General features: G+C 41.5%; 2 protein-coding genes across 2 annotated transcripts in view; one reads left to right on the top strand and one right to left on the bottom strand.

Annotated features, from left to right (window-relative positions):
* DLC1 (DLC1 Rho GTPase activating protein) overlaps nt 1–1,068 on the bottom strand; it is a 212,505-nt gene extending 211,437 nt beyond the window's left edge. The window contains exon 1 of the mRNA XM_069104844.1: nt 562–1,068. The gene's annotated coding sequence lies outside the window, so the exon portion shown is untranslated. The remainder of the gene's footprint in view (nt 1–561) is intronic.
* LOC138174635 (class I histocompatibility antigen, Gogo-OKO alpha chain-like) overlaps nt 1–8,460 on the top strand; it is a 529,286-nt gene that overhangs the window by 457,462 nt on the left and 63,364 nt on the right. The gene's annotated exons all lie outside the window — the stretch shown is intronic.

Genomic DNA, 8,460 nt, shown 5'->3' with positions numbered 1-8,460 from the left:
GAGAGAGAGAGAGAGAGAGAGAGAGAGAGAGAGAGAGAGAGAGAAGGGGAGAGAGAAAGAATGAAGACAGAAAGGAAGAGAGACTGCATGATGGAAAGAGAGGGGGAGAAAGGCAGGACGAAAAGAGAAAAAGAATGAAGGAGTGGGATAGCAAGGCAGCGAGGGTGAGCCAACACGAAGTGGACAAGGCTGGGCATTGGGAGAATTCTCTCTCTGTACATAAAGCCTGGTGCTAATCTGTCAAGACTAGAAAATGTTCTCTACAGCTCTGGCCTTCCCGATATTTTTCCGTCCTAAGCTGCTTACAGTAAGGCCATTCTCACTGCCCCAAACAGAGGCCCCCCGTTCGTTCTCCGACCTCTCTCAACATTCTTTTTCTCTTTGGGACTCCACAGGGAATCCTGGAAGGGAATGGAGGCATGTAGGTCTTTTCCAACCCCGATTCCCAAGCAAATCCTCTGCTATTTGTAGACACAGTACCCCTCCTGGCACCAATGCCCCCTTTCCATGAGGCTGCCTTCTAGTAGGACAAAAGGAGCTAGGACCCCAGCATGGCCTTACCTTGACTGGGGGGTCCACTGGAATCACCCCCATCCATCTGGGGAAAAGGAGATGCCCCCATCATCCCGATCCTAGGTAGGTTTTGTTGACAAGTGAAGTCCTGATGACTGGCCTCTCTGGGGGCCTTCAAGGAGTGCCCCGGTCCAACTCCTGCCCCAGCAGCAGCCCCCGTCAGTGCCCAGAGCCCCTTCTGGGGACGAGCTCATCTATCTCCTCTGGCTTGCTTGTGCCTCCTCCAAATGACTTCCTCCGAAGGAAGGAGCGGCTCCGGGCTGGGAGCGTGGACTTTCATTTGGTTTTGATTAAAACCAGACAGCCTGCTCTGGAGAAGTCAGCTCTGGACTAACCTCATGGAAACTGCTGGGGTGGCTTCAATTAAGGCACCAATTAATAATGGACAGGAGCTGGTCCTGCAATGAACAAATGGACCCAGATACAGAAAGAGAGCAAGGTCAAGGCATTGCAGGAAGGAAAAATGAAAGGGTGGGGGGAGAGAGAGAGAGAGAGAGAGAGAGAGAGAGAGAAAGGGAGAGAGAGAGAGAGGAGAGAGGAAGAGAGAGAGGAGAGAAGAGAAGAAGTAAAAGAGAGAGAAAGAGAGAGAGAGAGAGAGAGAGAGAGAGAGAGAGAGAGAGAGAGAGAGAGTTAGGCAAAGCTTCATTCCTTTCTGAACCAAAACTGTCCTTGGGGGAAGGGGAAGGAACACATACCGAGAGGCCCAAGGGACCTCCAAGATGTGGGAAGGCAAAGGGAGGCTGTTTTGTTATAGGAAAGCAGTGGCAGCCCTCTCTCATATCCAAGGAACTTGCCACTGCTTCCAGTGGGTGAAGAAGGGGCCCCTCATTTTTCTTGGTCCTTTGGGAGTTAGGACCTTTTTTCCCCCAGGGACTGGTAGGATGCACAGGAGCCTGGGTCAAGGGGCAGCTTGTGGGGTTTTGTAGCTCCTCAAAACGAGAGAGATTGGCATGACAACAATTTTTTCTGGGATAACTGGGCCTGATGGAAAAAAAATTAGGGAGGTTTTTTCTTTTAAGTGGCAGAATTCACTCAGCTCCTTGCTAGACCCTTCTGAATATTTTCTAGGTCCACAGAAATGGAAGAAGCCACAGCCATCCAGTCTATCATATACCTGAGCCAGAAGTCCTTCTGCAACATAGTCCAAAGCTACTGGTTCCCCTGCCTTGGTCTGAGGACACCCTAGGTCCTCATGGGGAGCTCACTACATACTCTATGCCCCATTACACTTTCCAGTAGCTTTGTATAAGTGTTTTTCTTCATATTGAATCAATATTTGCTTCTCTGTACACCCATATCATTCTCTACCTTCTTTCCTTTGGAAATCAACCCTTAATTTTCAGACAGCAATTTACCTTGTCCTCTTCTCCACGTTCACAAAACAAGCTTTGCAGCTCTGAGGTTCTGGTCACCTCACCCTCGTGATTGCTCTCCTCAACATTGCCCAGCTTCTCAAGGTCCATTCTGAAAAGTGACTCTCGAGGGGTGGGTAAGTGGCACAGTGAATACAGAGAACTAGCCCTGGAGTCAGGAGGACCAGAGTTCAAATCCAAACTCAGACACTCAACACTTCTTAGCTGTGTGACCTTGGGTAAGTTACTTAACCCCAATTGCCCTGCCTTCCCTCACTCCAAAAAGAAAAAAGAATGACTCTCCCAATGGGAAGCAGTCCAGATGTAGTCTGGGCATGGAATACTGGAGCAAGGTTCTGACTTCCCTTGTTCCGAACCTGCTGCCTTACTTAGTGTCACCTCGTATTCCGTCAGGGTTTGTTTTGATTTGGTCTGGGGCTACCATATCACATTAGAGAACTCAATTGAATTGGTAACCCGACAAACCCCACAATATATATATATATATATATATATATATATATATATATATATTTTTAAACTGAAACCATTGTCTAGCTATGAATTCAATGAAGCAAACGTCTATGTGTGGGAAGAACCACGCTCAGTGGTGGAGCTCTAAATATGAAGATCACACAGTTCCCGCCCTCAAAGGCCACACTTCCCCCTGGCCCTTATCTTTTTGCAATTCATGGTTTTGAACTTAATTAGGAAAGGTCACATTCATCCTTATACCTCCACTTGTATATCCAATGTATTCATCATCCCTCCCAGCCCTGAGGCCACTGCAAATCCAATGAATATACCATTATGGCTTTACCTAAGCTACTGAAAAAAATATGGAGAAGGACAAGGTCAAGAGAAGAATCCTGGGACCCTCTACCAGACACCTCCTGCTACAGTGACATTGAACCATTATTCCACCAGGTTTGAATCCATTTCATCGTATTGTCATTTAAGCCATATTTTTCTATCTTTTTCAAAAGAATAGCAAGAGATATTTTATCAAAAGCTTGGTTAAATCTGGGTAGACCATGTCTATAGCATTTCCCTTATCTCTTAGTTTAATAATCCTGTATGAATCAGAAGCAGATGCAGCTAGTCTGTCCTGACCATTGCTTGTTGAAGCCAGGTTAGCTCTTTTTAATCACTGCTTCCCTTTCTGGGTGTTGACCAACCATCCCTTTACCGGTGAAACCTAGAATGTTCCCTGGTATCGAAGTCAACATTGGTCTATAGTTTGCAGACTCAGATCTCTCCTTCTTTTGGAAAATCAGGCCATTTGCACCTTACCCATCTTGGAGTATGTTTTCCATAGTCTTTCAAATGCCACAGAGTATAGCTCAGCAATCACAAATTCCAGTTATTTCTGGATCTTTGGAAGCAGTTTGTCTGAGTCAGACAAGTGGCGTTGCTCAAGGGCATCCAGATGCCCTCTGATGACCTCCTTGCTATTCTCTGCTCCGTCAATATTTGGGCTGTGTCATTTCCAGGGCAAGGCCAAAACAAGCAAAAGCCAAGTCAAAGTGGGCACAGCTCTTCTTTCTCTTTGTTGTCAGTTTTCTTCGTCCTTTCCGTGCCAAACACTGGTGCTACTCTTTCTTCACTCCTCTGTTCCAGGGGTGAGCTGGTAAACGTGTAAGAACTGGCTCTCCAGAAAATTAAAACACACACACACACACACACGACACACTTTTAAGCTGAATTGGCTTTTCTCCAACATTTTCTTAAGTCTGTACAATGGAGAAAGCAATCAATCAGGTCCTGATTCATTCTGATTTCTAAGCTGTAAATGCTTACTCTGAGAATTTAACAACCGGCTGTAGTGAGTTTGTCTGAAGACATCACTGTGTTTGTTCTCAGAATAGCTCCAAAAAAACAAAGACTTCATTTTCCTATGCTTCCCTTGCTAAACTCTAGTTCATTCTGAGGTACAGCATGACTGACACCATTTTTTAAAGGGCCATGCACACCACAGTCATATCCATCCTTTATTACTCAGCCTCATTTTCATCTCCTGCACATTACTTTTAAAATCTAAGTCAGTTGGTGAGCTCCCTGTGCATCCACATGGGTCTTTTCAGACTCCTTTGGAATTCCATTCTTGAGCATCTCCCCAGGCCTCCTGGGCTGACTTCCCCTGAAGCATTTTCTTCCTTGGCATACTACCTAGTTTTTCTCTGATTGCCTTTAAATCTACTTTCTCAAAATGAAGGGTTTATGTCTTACCATGGCCTGATTTCCTCTCCTTTATTAAAAACTCTAGGAAGAGGTCACTTCTCCCCAGGATTCCCATCCTTTGCATTCCAAGAACCAATTTCTTCCTGTTAGTGAGAATCAGATCTAGAAGATAATTTCTCCTTGCTAGATATTCCAACTTTTAAAGGATAGAATTATTCCTAATTTAAGTAAAAATAGTACTAGCTGCTCTGTCTTTGGCAAAGAAAGAATGTGTGTTCCCCATTAGTACTTAATCATATTTCTGTATCAGGCTTGTGTTCTATTTATCAAATTCCTCATTTCTTTCCTCTAGGTGGTCTCTAGTATAATTGAAAAACAAATCACTTCTGTTGTCTCTCTTCGATTTTCACCCAAACATTCTCTGGCATGCTCCCCTCTCCAGTTTCTAAGTTTCTTTACATTAGTCAGCCTTCTCAATATCCAAGGCATCCCCAAACTCTTACTGAAGTTTTAGGTTATTAAAATTTAAGCCATTAAAGCTTAAAACTACACTGAGTTTTTAGGCCCCTGTACAATGTTACCCCACAATCTCTCTTATTCTGTTTTCATTTTTGAATAAGGTTTACCTATCCAGAGGCATTGTCCAGTCCTGGTGTTCATCTGATCAAGCTTCAGTCATAGCTTAGGGATGGCATTTGCCTCTGTTCTGTCTCCCATTTGCTGAAAACATATTGAGTGTAAGTTTGTGGTCACTTGAGGTTGTGCCTTTTACTACTGACGCCCTGGATAAGAGGAACCATGAGAAAGAAAAAGACAAAACAAAACAAAAAGAAAATATTCTGCTTCAATCTGCATTCAGACTCCTCAGTTCTTTCTCTGGGTGTGGATGGCATTTTTCCATTATGAGTCTTAGGTCCTTGCGTAGCTGAGAAGGGCTGAGTTTATCAAAGTCACTCATTGCACACCATGGCTCTTACTGGGTACAATGTCCTCCTGGTTCTTCTCATTTCACTCAGCATCAGTTCATTTAAGTCTTTCCAGGTTTTTCTGAAGTCAGTCTGCTCATCATTTCTTATAGCACAATAGTATTCCATCACATTCACATGCCACAACTTGTTCAGTCATTCCCCAGTTGATGGACATCCCCTCAATTTCCAGTTCTTGGCCACCACAAAAAGAGCCACTATAAATATTTTTGTGTTTGTTCTTCTATCATTTGTATGATGTCTTTGGGATACAGTCCTAGAAGTGGTATTGCTGGGTCAAAGGGTATGTACATTTTTATAGCCCTTTGGGTCTAGTTCCAAATTGCTCTCCAGAATGGGTGGATCAGTTCACAACTCCACCACCAATGAATTAGCGTTCCAATTTTCCTACATTTTCTCCAATATTTATCATTTTCCTCTTTTGCCATATTAGCCAATCTGATAGGTGTCATGTGGTACCTCAGAGTGGTTTTGATTTGCAGTTCTCTAATCAATAGTGATTTAGAGCATTTTTATATGGCTATAGTTAGCTTTAATTTCTTCCTCTGAAAACCACCTATTCATACCCTTTGACCATTTATCAATTGGGGAATGACTTGTATCCTTAAAAATTTGGCTCAGTTCTTTATATATTTTAGAAATGAGGCCTTTATCAGAGACACTACCTGTAAAAATTCTTTCCCAGTTTTCTGTTTCCCTCCTAATATTGGTTGCATTGGTTTTGTGCAAAAAACTTTTCAATTTTGTGTAATCAAAATTATCTATTTTACATTTCATAATGTTCTCTATCGCTTGTTTGGTCATAAATTCCTCCATTCTCCATAAATCTGACAGATAAACTATTCCTTGGTCACCTAATTGGCTTATAGTATGAGCCTTTATATCTAAATTGTGTATCCATTTCAACTTCATTTTGGTATGTGGTGTCACGTGTTGGTCTATGCCCAGTTTCTGCCATACTATTTTCCAGTTTTCCACTCAGTTTTTCTCAAATAGTGAGTTCTCATCCCAGAAGATAGAATGTTTGAGTTTATCAAACAGTACATTACTATAGTCATTGACTGCTGTGTCTTATGTACCTAATCTATTCCATTCACCCACCACACTATTTCTTAGCCAGGCCCAAGTAGTTTTGAAGATTGCTCCTTTACAATGCAGTTTAAAATCTGTTATGACTAGGTCACCTTCCCTAGCATTTCTTTTGATTAATTCCCGTAATATTCTGGACCTTTTTTTCTTCCAGATGAATTTTGTTACTGTTTTTTTTCTAGCTCTATAAAATATTTTTTGGTAGTTTGATTGGCATGACACCAAATAGTTAAATTAATTTAGGTAAAATTGTCATATTTATTATATTAGCTTGACCTAACTATGAGCAAATGATGTTTTCCCAATTAATTAGATCTGACTTTGTGTGAAAAGTGTTTTGTAATTGTGTTCATATAGTTTCTGGGTTTGTTTTGTCAGGTAGACTCCCAAATATTTTATAATGTCTACACTAACTTTCAATGGAATTTCTCTTTCTCTTTCTTGCTGTTGGGCTTTGTTAGAAATTTATAAGAATTATATTTGATTGCATGCCACCATGGGGGGGGGGGGTAAGAGAAGGAGAGAAAAATAGAAACTCAAGGGATTATAAAATTGAATGTTTTAGAAGTAAATAAATAATTTTTCCAATTTATTTATTTATTTTTATTTTTCAACATTTATTTCCACAAGATTTTGAGTTACAAAATTTTTTCCCCATCTTTCCCCTACACCCACCCCAAAATAGCAGGCCTACTGAATACTCCTTCCCCCTGTCTGTTTTCTCTTGTATCCACCCTCATCCCCACCCTAACTTTCTAGTAGGGCAAGATGGATGTCTATACCCCAGTGCCTGTATATCTTATTTCCCAGTTGCATGTAAAAAACATTTTTTTGAACATTTGTTTTAAACTTTGAGTTCCAGATTTTTCCCTTCTGCCTTCCTCACCCACCCCCACTGGGAATATAAGCAATTCAATATAGGTTGTACATGTGTAGTTACACAAAACATTTCCATAGTAATTATATTGTTATTCTCTCCATCCTATCCTGCCCCCACTTATTCTATTTTCTCCTTTGACCCTGTCCCTTTACAAAAGTGTTTGCTTCTCACCATCCTTTCCCCCAATCTGCCCTCCCTTCTATCATCCCCCCTCTTATCCCCTTCCCCTCTATTTTCCTCTAGGGTAAGATACCCAATTGAGTGTGTATGTTATTCCCTCCTTAAGCCAAATTCAATGAGAGTTAACCCATTCCCTTTCACCTTCCTGCTCTTCCCCTCCATTGTAACAGTTTTCTCCTGCTTCTTTTTTTTTTCTTTTTTCTAAGCAATCGGGGTTAAGTAACTTGCTCAAGGTTACACGGCCAGTTATTTCTGGGTGTGGTGTTGAGTATCTGAGCCCGGATTTGATCTCCAGGTCATCCCCACTGCATCCGGTGCTCTTATTCACTGAGCCACTGGGCCACCCCTAAGAAATTGGGGTTAAGTAACTTGCTCAAGGTTACACGGCCAGGTGTTTCTGGGCCGGTAATAAGTGTCTGAGCATGGATTCGATCCCCAGGTTATCCCGACACTGGAACCAGTGCTCTTACTCGCTGTGCTACCTGGCCGCCCCTCTCCTGCCTCTTTTGTATGAGATAATTTACCCTATTCTATCTCTCTCTTTCTCCTCCCAATATATATCTCACCTCCTAATTTTATTTTTTTATATATAATCCCTTCATTTTCAACTTATCCTGTGCCTTCTATGTATACATGTACATACATATGCACACACTCACATATATTTATACTCACACACACACCCTCCTATACCTACATATATATGGATGTATACATATATATTCCCTTCAACTATCCTCATACTGAGAAGTCTTATGAGTTACAATTATTGTGTTTTTTTTCCATGTAGGAATGTAAATAGTTCAACTTTAATGAGTTACTTATGATTTCTTTTTCCTCGTTACCTTCTCACGCTTCTTTTGCTTCTCGTATTTGAAAGTCAAATTTTCTGTTCAGCTCTGGTTTTTTCATCAAGAATGCTTGAAAACCCTCTTTTTCATTGAATGACCATATTTTCCCCTGAAGCATTACACTCAATTTTGCTGGGTAGGTGATTCTTGGCTTTAGTCCTAGCTACTTTGACCTCTGGAATATCATATTCCAAGCCCTTCAATCCCTTAATGCAGAAGCCACTAGGTCTTGTGTTTCCAAAATACTCAAATTGTTTCTTCCTGACTGCTTACAGTATTTTCTCCTTGACCTGGGAACTCTGGAATTTGGCTATAATATTCTGTATCAGCAATGCCATATTCACAATGCCTATAGAGATTACAAATAT

The sequence above is a fragment of the Petaurus breviceps genome, unplaced genomic scaffold (assembly GCF_028583685.1).
Source record: "Petaurus breviceps papuanus isolate PSGF00001 unplaced genomic scaffold, PetGlider_PUasm1.0 689, whole genome shotgun sequence".
Lineage (NCBI taxonomy): Eukaryota > Metazoa > Chordata > Mammalia > Diprotodontia > Petauridae > Petaurus > Petaurus breviceps.
Note: the sequence above shows the minus strand (reverse complement) of the source record. Positions and strands in the feature narration are given on the sequence as shown.